Here is a 15,930-nt window from a genome sequence, read left to right as displayed (position 1 = left end):
TATTTTCTTTAATTGTTTTTGCCATTTTCCATTATGGCTAGGCCTTTTTTTCTTTATATTTTCTAATTTTCCATTGCTGATGTTTAGATAGTTACGCCTCATCAAGTTAGGAAAGTTCCCTTTGTATTACATATTTGTCAAATAAAAAATATCATAAATAGGTATAGCTTTTAATAAATGGGATTTTTGAATTTTTTGATATGATTTTGTGTTTTTTCTCTTTAATCTTTAAAAAAATAAATTATATTACATTTCATAGTGTTGCATCTTCCTTGTATTTCCGGTATCAAGCAACTTTTAACACACTGCTGCATTTAATCTATTAATTTTTTATTTAGAAGTTTTGTAGCTATACTTAAAAGTAAACTTGGCCTATGGTTTGACTTTTTATGCCATGCTTGTCTAGTTTAGGTATAAAAGTTATAAAATTATCTTAGAAGGACACATAAATTTTCCCCCCAATGCTTTTATTATCTCTAAAGTTTATTATCTCTAAAATTTTCTATAATTTCTAAGGTCTATAAAAATAATCCTTGGATATATTAAATTCCAATTTAACTGGACATCTTGTACTTTTATTTGCTAAATCTGGCAACCTTAGCTTAGAACAAGTCTGGCAACCATAGTAAACACTTCATAAACCCGAGCAGCTTTGTGATTTTACTGCTTTGAGATGAGAGAATTTTGCCTGTTGAGATTTTTTTTGTGGATTAAAAAACTGATCATTTTTAATGAGTGGTCCCTTGGATATAAAGTTCCTGATATATTCATTATTTATAAAACCTATTTTGAAAGTTGTCTGTGCTATTGAATTCTAACTTTATTTTTAGTTTACTTGATCTGTCAATTTATAAGCAAGATCTATTAAAATCTCTGACTATGGGCATGTATTAATTTCTCTTGTATTTCTCTCCATTTTACCTATTTCTGCTGTTAAGAACATAAAGGATAAAGAGTATATATTTTTACATTGTTCCTTTCATCTCTATGTATCATTCTTTTTCCTTTTCATGCTTTGTCTTGATTTCTATTTTGTCTGATGCTGACATTTTTATATCTGCTTCCTTATTGTTAGCAGTTTTATGATGTATTTTTCTTCATTATTTTTCTTTTCAAATTATGTATCATATTACATATCATATCATATTACTTTAGATAAATCTTTTGTAAATATCATGCATTTAGATATAGATTTTGTTTGTTTTTACTTAATTTGAAAATCTGACTTTCAATAAATAGAAGCCCACATCCCATTTATATTATTCTTAACTGCTATGTCTGTTCTTGCCATAATTTTTAAAAAGTTTATACATATCAAAATTCCTTATTTTCTATACATTTTCCTTGCCATCTATTGTTTCAATATTTTTTCTAATATGAATGATTTTTGGCATAAACTTGTAATTTCATACATTTTTCCCCTTTAGAACTTTTCAGAATTGTTCCATTATCTTTTAATATCCATTTTTACCAAAGAGAAGTCTATCATCTTAATCTCATTCCTTTTTAATTATATTTTTTGCTTCAGTCACTTGAAGTTTTAAGGATCTTAAAATTATCTTTTCTCTTTTGCATTTTCCCAAGTGTTTCTAGGTAGTTGTTCTTTTTATTTATCCTGCTTAGACCTGGGAGATCCCTTTTAAACAGAAAACTATATTTCTTAAGCTTTGAGCATCCCTTACCCTATTTTGTTTTTGACTGTTTCCTCATATCAGTCCTTTTAGAAACTCACACTGGGTGAATGTTGGACCTTCTGGATCTTTCTTCCATGTTTCTTACCTTTGTCCAAGTCTGTTTGTCTCTGTGCTGAACTGTAGGAGAAGAAGTCATTGCCCTAATAGTCTAGCTCTCTAATTTACTTTTCAGGTATTATCATTCTACTATATAGTCCAACAATTCTTCTTTTTTTTTTTTTTGTACTAATGACCACATATTTTTTTAATTTCAAAATTTATAATTCAGTCTGTTATTTTCATTGCTGAGATAGCCTTTCAAATCCCCCTGAAAATATTTGTTTCTTTAAATTATTTGTTGCTTTCTTTCATAATGGTTTTCCTTCAAATGTTTTGTGATTTTTTTGATACTGTTCATATCTGTGTATTTGAGAAGACCTTTTTGTGAAAGCTAAGTTTGATGATCACTGCCTGCTTTTAGAGGGGTGAGTGTGTGTGTATGTACGTGATCATGTTTATTATGTCAGTCATTGACAAATACTTTTTCGCTTATGACTTAGCACAGAGGGGAAGGTGGAAGGTATATTTACACCATAATAATTGCCTCAGCTCCCTCTTTTGGGCCAGCTATCCATGCTTCTAAGTTTGAAGCAGCACCCTTCTCTGGTCTGGTTTTTCCTATCATCACCAGCTTGATATAGTTTAATCTTGATTCACCTTCTGGGGCTTGGATGTTACCACCAGGAAAAAATCAGGGATTTTTAACAAAAAAGATCAAGGAGATGGCTATTGGCTGAACAACAAATAAGGTGTCCCATACAGAGCTAATTTTGTTTATATGAAAATTTCACTGATGTTTGATGTTTATTTTCCTAAATGCAAATAATAATGTTTTTGAAGGGAGAGGTAATTCAGTTTATTCATTTATTTATTTTTTGATGGAGGTACTGGGGATTGAACTCAGGATCTTTTGAATGCTAAGCATGCACTCTACTACTGAGCTATACCCTTCCCCCACCAAATAATGATTTTTTTTTAAGACTGGTAAAATGCACATGATTTAAAATTCAAGAGTTGCAAAAGCATGTGCAGTGAAAATTGTGTCCCTCCTAACTTAGTTCCAAACCAACTAGCCTCCTAGTTCTCCTCCCTAGATCAACCTCCTTACCAGTCTTTCAACACCTCATTTTCTGATCAGGCTAGATAAAAGTATTACTATATTTATCATTCACATACACAACAACAACTTTTCAACTCATTAGATATGCAGGGTTTTGTTTCCTGCTTTAGGCATGTGAATCCCTAAATCACATGAAATATTTAGTATCTGTGTGACCAATACCCATGGACCCTGGAATACTGATTCCATGACGATAATAGTAAATAAGGCACGCTTTCCTTGTTAATTATAAAACCAGCTGTGTATTCCCTTGCTATTATTTCTTTATGTACTCTGAAGAAATGGGGTGAATGTTTCATGGAGTAGCATAGATGTACGCTTCTTCCTCCAAAGCCCAGCCTGGACTCCTTCAGTTGCTAGGTAGGAGTAGGTAAGTGTTGCGATCCCCACTTAACTCTCTGTCACCTCCCTTAGAATGTTTCCTGGCATCTGGTACTTCCGGCCCTCAGAGGAGTCTGTAATGCCCAAGACTTTATCTGACCCAGAATCTTCTCTGATTTAGATCTGCTTCTAAGATCGAAGTGCAACTAGGTCAGCCTACAAAGAGCTTCCATGGAGGCATTCCCTTTGATAATGGGTTTCAAGCCTTTTTTTTTTTTTTTTAAAGACTGTGATCTACAATAGGAAATATATTTCATATCTTTTTCATACACACACATTCGAAACAAGATTTTAACAATTCTTACCCCTACTCTCTGTGATACGATGTCATATTTTCCATTATTTTTCACTTAAAAAATGTTATGATTTGATTCAAATGGATTTCACAATCTACTAATGTAAGACTTCCTGAAATTTGAAAGATGCTGTATAATGACAATCAGCACACTGTCAAAGACATTCCTTCTGTAACCGTAAGAAGAGATGTCTACCATTTCATGTAATTTACTGCAAAATAGATTTTTATAAAGTGAATCTTATTTTCAGCTATTTTAATTCATACTTATACTGTCCTGAAACACTATTACTCCAGTTGACAAATCTGGTCACTGCTGGTGCATCAGCAGTTAGAGAATTTACTAATCCTAAACCAGATCCAGCCTTTATGTGTGCTGTGAGAGCAGAAATTTCCACCAAATCATTCCCTCCTTTTTTTTTTTTTTTTTTTTTTTGTAGTTCGGTAATACTTTTTCATCATTTTCTTTACATGTGGATTTTTTTTTAACTCACAGTCATGTTCTCTCAAGACTATACAGCTTTTGCTTTTGCCCAATATTGAAATCTCTTTTACACATTTCTAGTGTTCCCTCAGTTCTCTGCCTCACCTCCCACCATCTATGCTGAATAGAGCTGGGTTGCAATTTTATATTTTGCCAGTAGGTGTATTTAACACATGATTAAATCATTCAGAAAATTCCCTAAGTTTTAGATTTTGGTTTATTATGTAAAATATTTTCTCGATAATTTCTATGAACAAACAAAATTTTAAAGTTTACTTAGAGAACTTCAGCACGTATCTATTTAAAAATATTTAATTTGCAAGTACAAACTTTTAAAATCAGGGCTTTCCAAAGTTATTAGCACCTGCAGTATATCTCTGTCCAGTGGAACAGATGTTGCCTGTATCTACAAATATTTCAAAAACAGATTGAAGGCATGCAAAATGCAATTCCTTTTGGCACGATTCATGCACATTTTGCCAGAAAACGTTTGAACAGATTTTAAATCTTTCTCCTCATTATCTTTGAAAAATATACAAACTCACACACATTTTTGCAAGGTGTCTGTTACGAGTTACATGCTGTGAAGAGTACCTCTTAAGCAACATGCCTCTCATTATCAAAAAGTTTGACTATATAAAAATTGGAAAGATGAAGAAAAGGTCATGTGTACAGTAATTATTAATAGCAGCATCAGACAAGTGTATCTTAATCAAAAATATTTAGCCTGGCAGGTGCATAAAATTAAATTGCTGGAGAAAAATTAAAAGCGTCTATATTCTAATACATTTCAAAGAGGCAGGACTTTACTCGAGAATCATAGCTATGAGCAGTCCTTATTTTTCATGTCTTACTGTCTAATTATATTTTGGAGTCCAGTTAAATTGTATCTCTTGACATTTCTCAATGCCCTCATCTCTGTATCTCTCCTCAGACTGTTTATTCTACCTGGAATTTTATTTTTACCGTATCTCCACTTAGAGTATGTGGAGTTTGGGGAAGTTTCATGTAGTTCATTATAACCGAGGGACAGGGTACATGTGAGGGCCTCTGAGGAGATAAGGCTGAGAGGATGGACAGAAGCCAGACAACTGTAGAGACTTGTATACAGAGCTAATTTTAGGAGTTTGCAATTAGCACTAGAGATTGGAGGAAAACAGTGGAGGATTTTAATCAGAGAAATGCATGACAGGATTAGAACTACATTTTATATAATCTAATCCAGATGCTTCAGGGAAAATGAATTTCAAAGAGCAAAGCTGGAAGCAGAGTGGTCAGCCAGGAGTTTATGACGATCGTTTAGGCATGAAATGCTCGCAATTAGAGTCGATGAATCCCACGGCGCCTCTACCCCACCACACCCCTCCACCAGTTTCCAGACCCTTCCATACCACCCTCTGCCGTGCCTATCCCCTGTCATCTGCCTTTCCTGCATCCTTACCGTCTGCAGAGACTATTGATCCCACTCCCTGACCTTCACTGAAAACTGGCTTCTCTTAAATGGGTACCACCTATTTTCTCACATCAAGCTGGGGAGGCGGGTGTAAGCTCAATATTCTCCTGAGCCAATGCTACATCCAGACTCTTTATGAGTCTCTATCTCTCTCCTCCTTGGAGGTTCACAGTATACATTCTGCTCTCATAAACTTTCCAGTCACCGCCTTTCATTCATTAGATATTTTGGCCCCTTATGCATCTTTCTTTCTACTCCTATTTTGTCATCATCTGGGGGTAACCACAGTGATCACTGGGTCTTTCAGAGAACACCCTAGCCTCTTGTTAGCTTCTTTTTTTCCATACCAATGACTTCACCTCCATTCCATCTCAGACCACCACTTCCATGCCCCTAACTCAGACCATGCTTCATCAGCCATGGCTGCATTTCTGAAATATTCACGATTTGCTCCTCTACCACAAATTCTTATCCTTCTGGTTCTCCTCACCACTATTCCACAACCTCATAGAGATCAACAATTTCTGGCTCCCTTTATTTTTATCCAAGGTCCCCTCCTTTCTTCACTTCCATCTCTGTCCAGCATTTTAACCTCTTTCTTGCCATTTCTCTTAACTCTCGCCACTTTCCCTTCCCTTGTACCCACCGGCAAAGCCCAAGTTTCAGCCAATTTCATTGCCCACTTTCTCCACTCTCCCTCCTGGGCTACTAAGTACTGCTGGAGAAGATTAGCACAAACAGCAGCCTGATGGTCTGACAAATTAACAGTTTCCACAAGAGCTGGGTCCTGAAATCTGCCTGGAGCATTTTCTGAGTTTCTCTAACTGATTCCCCCTATTAATTTCCACAGTCGTTTTTTCAACTTTTCTGTCTCCTCAAACCTTTGATCTCTCTGTCTCACTTTTCACTCAAAGCAGACAATGGACAGAGGAAATAGACAATATCAAAGGGAACTTTCCCCGAACTCCTCGCACCGGATTTGCACACCTCCCAGCTCATGCTGCCTTCTCTTGCCTCCCTTCCGTCCAGTCACAGTGGAGTAGGTGCTCCGCCTTCTGATCCAGGATCTTTCTGCTCCAGTGTATGGGAGCCATCTTTTCCCACTTCATCTTGGACTCTACACTCACCTATCTTTTCTCTTTAATATCTACAAGGTTTCTCCCCGTCAGCATTTACGTGGTCAGGTCTCTACTATTTTTTTTTATCACCAGCCATCCTTCATCCCCCATCTATCTTTATTATCTTTCTCTTTCTACATTCAATGACTTCATTTTTCTCAACTTTCATTCAGTCCTCAGCCTAATGTAATCTGGCTTTTGTTTCTAGAACACCAATGAACCTGTATTTATTAAGAGAGTTTGATGCTAAGGAAGTCTCTATTTACTTGCCTCCATCACTGCACTTTAAACTTTGGTCCACTTTTTCTTCTCAAAATGCTCCTTCCTTCTCTCCCCTCCCCGCTTTGGCCTATGTGACATTACAGTCTCCGGATCTTCCTCCTAACCTTGTGTTCATCCTTGACTCCCTTCAACCCTTAACCTCCTACATCCAGTTAATTCCCCTGTCTTCTTACTTTCACTTACTCGATTTCTGGAATCTTATTACCTCCCTTCATTTCTGCTGTCTAGATTATAAAACAAGTAGGAGGTCCTTGCTTTCAGTACCTCCGCCACTCTAATCTGCTCTTTATACTGCAGCTTAATTCCATTTTCTAAAGTGCAAATTTGATCATATCAGCTCCTATTTTTAATATCTTTAGTGGTTTGTCACCGACCTCCAAACTCCTTAGAATGCCACTAAAGGCCTTATGACCTGCCTTCTGCTTTCTGTTTTAGTCTAACTTTCTACAGTTACCTACCCCAAGTTCTAGAATTCAGCCGTACTGGAATTAGTAGCATTTCCTTAAATTTGCTGAAATACACTGTTCTTTCTCTTAATTCTGACCTTCCGAAGGTTATAAAATAATCTTAAGTAGGTCTAGCATATTCATCATTCTTGTCCTGACTTCATAAGAGTTAGGTTTCAACTTATACAACATCTTATACAATTAGTGGTTTCCAATAACACAAACCTGGATAGGTGCCCTTCGATGCTTGCCCACAGGATCTTGTGCTTATCTCTCCTTCAGCACACTCCACAGTGGGTGGTAAGTGCCCATCTACTGTTTGCTCCATTAAGGTACAAGCAATTTGAGGGTAGGGCTTATGTTTCCTCTGAACCTACAGTGTATGGCACTGTGTCTAGCATACACCGAGTGATTAACAAATATTTATTGAATTAATGAATTAATAACTGTCTAAAAGTATCATGCTGAAAAATGGAAGCCATCTGTTATACTTGGCAACTAAGAATCTCTGCCAGAACGGCTTCATTAGGGTTGAGCAGGTTAGAAATGAAAGGGAAACAAGGAAATAGAAGGTTAGACTTCTCTTTTGAGAAACTTTGTTAGTAAACAATTTAATTAATAAGAGCAATGATAAATGAGTAACACACAGGAATAACCTCCCAAGACTCATGCAGGGCTTATGGAAGAAAGTTAAAAATCTTGACTGGAGGGTATAAAAAAAGAGATGAACACATGGTGAGTGTACCTTATTTCTGGCTAGGAAAACAATATTATCAGACAGAATTATTTTCCTAAATTAACTTACAGTTTCAGTGCTACGTCTATTTCATTGATTTTTTATTAATAAATTTTTATTATAAAAATGCTTCATGTTTGTGGGGCAAAAAATCAAACCAATCTTCCATTATCTTATTTTCTCTTGTATGTGTGTGTGTGTGTGTATATGTGTGTTTGTATTCACACATGAATATATACTTATACACACATACACACACGTATATGTAATAGTCTTTCTTTTTTTAACACATATGGACTCTTTCTTTATGTACACTCCAACAACTATTTAATTTAACTTAGCAGCATAACTTGGATATCTTTCTACATCAATACATATGGAATCTACCTTATACATTCTTAAGCTTCTAAAATTGAAATTTATCATACATACAAAAGAGTGCAGAAATCATTCCTCCCTCATGTCCCTTTCCAACCATAATTCCCCAAAGGTAAACACTACTGTCACTTGTTTCAGAATTGATTAATGTTACCTATTTTTTGAACTTTATACAAATGGAATCAAGCAGGATGTTATTATAGTATCTGGTCTCTTACAGTCAACATTATATTTGAGTCATTCAGTAATTTGGCTTTTCATTGCCATATTACATTACATGAATGTAATACAATTTGTACATTCCTCTTTTAGTGGATATTTGGGTTGTTCCCAGACAGGAAATATTATGAATAGAGCTGTGGGGACATTCTTTACATCTCTCTCTGTGAACCTATGCACACACTTCTCCTGGGTGCACACCTAGAAGTGGGACAGCCAGGTGATCGGGTATTCATACATTTAGTTTTAGCAGGCACTCCCAAAGCGTTTTGAAAAGTAATTATAGCTACTTATACTCCTATAGCAGTGTATGTTACACATTCTTTTTAAGGACCTAGAGTATCGCATTGTATAACTATATCATAAATTTAACATTGGTTGTTTTCAGTTTTCTTTTTACTAGAACAAACAAGCCTTCCATAAACATTTCATAGACATTTTTGTTTACTCACATGAGTGTATCTTTAAGCATGTCAATAGGATAGAGTGACAAAATAATTTTTAAGTTCACTTGGAAAAATTAGTTTTCCTAAAACATAATTAGGTAATAGCATTTTTTCAAGACAAGTAAAATTAAAATATTTTATAAAAGTTACAATGATTAAAATTGTAGCCCTGGTACACATGCATCAATGAATAGCAATGACAGCTTTATCAGTTAGGTTCCAAACAGGAACACTGAAATTAAACTGAATGCCTAAAGCAGAGGGAAACTAACTTGTGTAATGAGTTACACAGATGAGAGAAGAGACTGAGAAGCCACTGAAAGATGAAAATACAGCTGCAGCTGCTATACCTTTAGGCTGGAGGAGCAAAGGGAGGGCATGGAGTTCCCAGGGCTCAGGGGCTGGGTCAACTAGGGATGAAGTAGAATCATGGGACAGAGTGCCTGAGAGGAAGTGCGACCTCTGCCCAGGATACCACCTGAAGCAGAGAGCGAGGAGAAACACCTTAGCTCCTTCCCTCAGTGCTTTCTACCTGTTCACATGGGGATGTGGGAAAAGTCTATGAAGGTCAGCCAGCTTGGGGTCCAGAGCTAAGCAGCAGAAGGACAAGAAAGGGTCAACAAGATGGCAAATAGAATATATGACAAAGATGACATCGTAAATCAGAGGGACAAGAATGATGATTTAATAAATGCTACTGACAGCACTGTTACCTATATTATGAAAAATATCAAGTGAAATTGGGTTTTCACTTCATACTGTAGCCTCAAATAAATTACAGGTATGTGAAAGAGTTAAATGTAAACAACTGAAGTCTCTATGGGAAAGAAAATTATGTAGATTTTTAAAAGGGGAGATGATTTAAAGTGCATCAAAGCAACAGAATAAATCTGAAAGAAATGTGATAATTTAAATTTAAAATAACACCATAAATTAAAAGGCATATAACAAAGTGGGAAAATTATTGGTACACATGTGAAAAAGGGCTAATGCTCTAAACAGTCTTCTAAATAAATGGAAACCTGGCAAAAACATCAACAGATATTTCATAAAAGAAGATAAAATGGCCATAGATAAAATAATATCTAAATTTCCAAAAGTCAAATTCATACACATATGTTTATTTGCCTACTGAACTGACAAATATTATAAAATTTTTCTCAATGCCACAGTGTGGTAGAAAATGTTTTCTACAGCAAGAAATTGACTAACATGCTGCCATTAAAATTATTTTCCAAGAAACATTTGTTGACAAAGATAATATTCTTGTATAAGGCAAAAACATTAGGACTTAAGCTACATTAAACTTAAGTTAAACTGTGTCACAAAATACAGATGACTGGATAAAGAAGTTGTGGTATATTTATATAATGGAATACTACTCATCCATAAACAGAATAAAATAATGCCATTTGCAGCAACATGGATGGACCTGGAGATCATCAATCTGTGTGAAGTAAGCCAGAAAGAGAAAGAAAAATACAATATGATATCACTCATACATAGAATCTGAAAAAAAAGGAAAAAGAAAAAAGAGGACACAGACTCATTTATGAAACAGAAACAGACTCGCAGACATAGTAAACAATCTTACGGTTACCGAAGGGAAACAAGGTGGGAAGGGATAAATTTGGGAATTTGAGATTTACAAATGTTAGCCACTATATATAAAAATAGATAAAAGCCGGATTTCTTCTGTACAGCACAGGGAACTATATTCAATACCTTATAATAACCTTTAATGAAAAATATTATGAAAACAATATATGTATGTATATGCATGACTGGAACATTGTGCTGTACACCAGAAATTGACACATTGTAACTAAGTATACTTCAATTAAAAAAATTTGTATCACAAAATAAAACAACCCAGACATACAAATGCGCAGAACAAAATACTAGATGGAATACATCAATATGTTAAAGAGTTAACTAAAATGATCACTTTTGGACAAATTTTATTTAGTTACACATTTCTGAAACTTTCAAATATTCTACAGCGAACCTTCGTAATCTGAAAAAAGCAATGATTACACATATTAATGAAGTGAAGTCAAAAGAGAGAGTGGCACACAAGGTATGGAAGGGTTATTTGCAAAGAAAGAGAGACTGGCACAGGTTTGCAGGCTGAGAGGAAAGAGGTAGTGGAGGAGAACCAATAGAAGATGAAAAGGACTAAAAATTGCTGAAGGACAGTCTTGGAGGGGGCTGGTTGAGCTCTAGAGCACTGATGGGGAAACCAGGCCTGAATAGGGAAGTAGGAAGGGGAAAAAAAAAAACGCTTTAGGAAGCAAGTATGAGAATTAGAAACTGAGGGAGTTCATACTCTATGACCTTGATTTTCTGTCTGTGTTTTTCAGGCAACCTCTGCTGAGGGTGAGGAGTAGGGGTTGAATAGTAGATTGACAGAGAATATTGCAGGGTCTGGATATTTGCTGAAGAGAACAAGAGAGGGAGAATCGCTGAAGAAAATAAAAGAATTAACAAGTTGTCCTAAAGGCCTCTTTGAGATCAGACATCTTAACTTTGTAACAGTGGCATCATTCTCTACAATTCTGTGTGGTTCTCCATCAAGAATACCTATTTTTATAAAACAAACTAGTGAATATAACAAACAAACAAAAAAGACTCACAGATAAAGAAAACAAACTAGTAATTACCAGTGGGAAGAGGGAAGAGGGGAGGACAATATAGGGGTAAGGGATTAAGAGGTACAAACTATTATGTATAAAATAAGCTATAAAGATATACCATACAACACAAGGAATTTAGCCCATATTTTACAATAACTATAAATAGAGTATAACCTTTAAAATTGTGAATCACTATATTGTATATCTGTAACTTACGTTGTACATCAACTGTACTTCAATGAAAATAAAATGAATACCTGTTTTTAGGAACAGAGGCACTGGAAGTTTGGAATGTTCTCTAGTTTGGAATTTGCAGAGTAGACTAGTAAAGAGACAAAAAGGTTAAGAAATTGATGGCTCAGAGAAACTGATGTCTGTGCTGGGATGGATGTGGGACAGGAGAGAAATGAGTCCTGGAGTGGTGGGTGGTAAGGGACAGAGCAAGTCTTTGGAAACAGATTATTACTGCAGTGGGTGAAACAGAAGTGAGAATGTTCTCCATCTTTACTGAATATCCACAGCCTTTGACTCTAACTTTTGGCATTCGCCACACTCTGTCTTGTGTTTTAATTGACTGTACTTTTTTTTTTTTTAAACCACACCCAGCTCTTAATGTATCTGTGTATTCCTGAGGTACCTACCCGAGAGTGTTCTGTATTTGGCCGTTATTCAAATACGGTTGTTGGAAGAGTGAAGGCAGTAGAATATGTTAATTTTTGGCATCATGGCAAGTTTTTCGGTTAAATTGAGAGCTACGCTTTTGAAGATTGTGTAGTCAAAAAGTATTAATTAAATTGACAGCAGTGCCTGCCGGCGACAACAGTATGGTGCTTTTTGGGGAGAAGCCAGTTGAAGGTGTGACTGGGACTATAACAAGCTCAGGGCATCAAATTTAACTGCACTTAAGGAAGTACCATCTTTTTAAGGTGCAAACTTATGGTGAAAAGACCTGTTTCAGAAGCAGAGCCTGTTTGCTCTGTGAAGTGGGACTGACTGTCTAGTTCTGCAAGAATACTAACTCTAGTGACTGCTCAATCAGTATCTACTCAAGAGAGTGGCAGGGAACCTTCTGCTTCTCCCTAAAAGCTTAGCATCAGAAAGTGAATTTGTCTGATACTACACCACCAGGGCATACTCTTCTTAAAGTATACACTTCAAAGACTTTCTTGTCAATTTTTTTTTCATAATTTAACTAGAAACTCACAACACTCCAAGTCTTTATTTTATAGGAGGAGTGAAGATGGAGAATATATCACTTTCTGGTAGTGGTGACACTTGGGGGTTGGGAGAAAGAAGAATTACAATTTCCCCTTTCGGTAACCTTAACTGTGATTTTATACACATGCACGTGCACGCACAGATGCACACACACCCCTAAACACACTCATACATACTCATCACTCACTCAGTTACTCCCTCACTCACTAACACAAACCTTCTTTCCAATCTTATTCCTTTCAGTTGGTTGTCAAAATCCCAACTCTGGTATTTAACTTTTAGTGTTTTCAAGGCTTTTTCTTATATATTCATGAATCTAGAAGACCTCATCCCAGTGAACATTCTTAATTATAGTCAATTGCCCCAAATTGGCTTTCTTGAATTTAAATGCATTTGCCATTTCATTTTTCAAGATAAATTTGATTGAATGTCTCAGAGTGATTGATGCAAGCTCATTCAGAATATGTGAATAATAAATCTATTGCTCTCTAGAAGTAAGTAATAGATCAAAAAAATCTCTTTAGCTTAATAGTTTATGGTTAAAGATTAAACAGTTCTTCTAAATAACTTAGCAACCCTTTTAAACTCAAACTGTTTAGCTCTATGTTTAAGGAAACGATTGAAATTGTTTCAGTTCCCCTGGGTCCAGTTGTGCACTTTGGATTTGGCTGGTCTGCAGATTGTCCTCATCTATGTTAATGTTTTTATAATGAGAATGATCCAGCTGTGTCATAACCTTTTGGGTCTTAACCTCCTTCATTTACATAACCTTTTACTTCTCAATTACACTAGCCTCGTCATTTTAGGATGAATGCATCAGACTTCTTCCTCTTTCTCCTATGACCTGATTTTTGTTGCTAAAAAAAAAAAAAATCAATTGGTTTTTCTTACATATGAAAACAAACACGCTCATAATATACTTCTCAATATTTGAAAGATGCTAGGTGTCATAACAGAGAAGAGAGGATTTTAACACTATTGCCATGATTTTAAGAGAAAATCTAAGTAACTTACTTTTACTTTTAAAAATATAAATAGACTGTTAAATAAGTGTCTTATAAGTGTATTCAGTTTCTTGCTTCACATGGAACATATTAATATTTAAAATAGTACTATTACCTAATACCCTAAAAATAAACATGTTTAAAGCATCTATGCATTATGGTCTTTTATATTTGAAATTGTGACCATTTATGCACATTTTTATATATACATATATCCAAAAGTATTTATTTTTTAATAAAATAAAATATTATAAAACTTTTATAAATTTTTATTTTATTAAATGAATGAATTGAACTTGCTTACTTAAAAATATAATTAGGTGATTGTGTTTCAAAGCATAGAATTTATTTCAGTAGAAAACATGACATATATGGAATGACTTGTTTTAAAAATCTTATGTAGAAGCAAGTGTTTTTATACTTATTATTAACTATTCTATTCTATTGTGATACTCTGAAGGAGAACGACCAGGTGTAATAGGAAAACCAGTTGTAACCCGGGGCACCAGCGAGGACTTCCCTGAGGAAATGTCATTTGAGCTCAGTTCCAAAGGGTGAGTAGAAACTAAAGGACAAGGAGGCTGAGGGTCTGGGGAGAAGTAATCTTTTAAGGATATCTTTTTATGTAAACTTGACCTATGAGCCCTTCACACTCTCCTAAAACCCTACAATAGATTTCTTAGATCCTTACCATGACTTGCAAACTGCATGACCTGGCCTTCTTCTGCCTGTTTCTTCCCCATTTGTAATTTTGTGTTTAGTGGCTCTATTCCTCGAGGATGAACACGGACCTGGTATACTCAGACTCCAGATTATTTGCAGGCTCCAAGCAAGTATTTGATGAATAAACGAGTGTACGTAAAACCTTCAGTCTTTACATGTTAATGGTAACGTGTCCTATTAGTCATTTCAAGAATTGTCACTACCATTTACCGAGCACATGTGTTAAACACAGAGCAAGATGCCAAATATGGTAGATACTGAACCCATATAAGTGATGAAAAAACTGAGGTTTAGGAATTCAGTAAACTTCCCAAAGTCAGACTATGATTTGCTTTATGATGCTTAATATAGAATCACTTAATTGTCTCATTATCATCAGGAGAGAGGAAACACTACTTTTTGATGGTAGCCTTGATGTAGTTCACCATAAATTTTAACACTTGTATTTAAATTTTCTTTAAAATTTAAATTTTATATATTATTAAGCTTATTATCATCTTAAAGCATTCAATTCATCAGTACTATCAGACATGTATTGTATATAAATGAGCAAAATGGGTGCTATCACATATATGGTTTTACCCATAGACAGTTATGGGTGAGGTTACAATTTGAGTTGTGGGAGAAGCATATAGTTATAGTAGGTAACCCCAAAGTCCTAAAGATCATAACACTATTTAAAGATTACCTAATATACCCTACATGTTGTTCTAGGCACTAAGCATACAGTAGTGAGTAAAATAAACAGGGTTCTTGGTCTCATAAAAAATACACTCTAGAGATGAGATAATTTTGATTGGGGATGCTTCATAAGGCAAGGCTACTAGAGAGAGCTGAGCCTCAAAAGATGAGCAAATAATGTCATGCACTGATGGGGAGTGTATTAGTTAGGATTCATCTTTGAGCAGTAAAAAACCCCAAATAACACTGGTCCAAAAAGCTAGGAAATTGTGTCCCCCTCCCATAAAGGTAATCCAGATATAATTAGTAGAGCACTGGTACAGTGCTTGGGGGTAGGAATCCGGGGTGATCTCTATGTTGTTTTTCTACTCATCTTCTGCATATAGCTTCCAGCTCAGGCTGCAAGATGGCTGCTTGATTTTAGGTCATCACATCTGCATTCCAGCCAGCAGGAAGGAAGGAAATGGTAGGAAGGAAAAACACGTTCCCTTTATTTCTGGACACTTGCCAGAAATTTCATACAATGATTTTGTTTATTTCCAGAATACACCACAGGAGAGGTGGAGAGGTAGAAAAA

The sequence above is a fragment of the Camelus ferus genome, chromosome 5, assembly GCF_009834535.1.
Source record: "Camelus ferus isolate YT-003-E chromosome 5, BCGSAC_Cfer_1.0, whole genome shotgun sequence".
NCBI classification, from domain to species: Eukaryota; Metazoa; Chordata; class Mammalia; order Artiodactyla; family Camelidae; genus Camelus; species Camelus ferus.
This window is presented reverse-complemented; position numbering follows the sequence as displayed.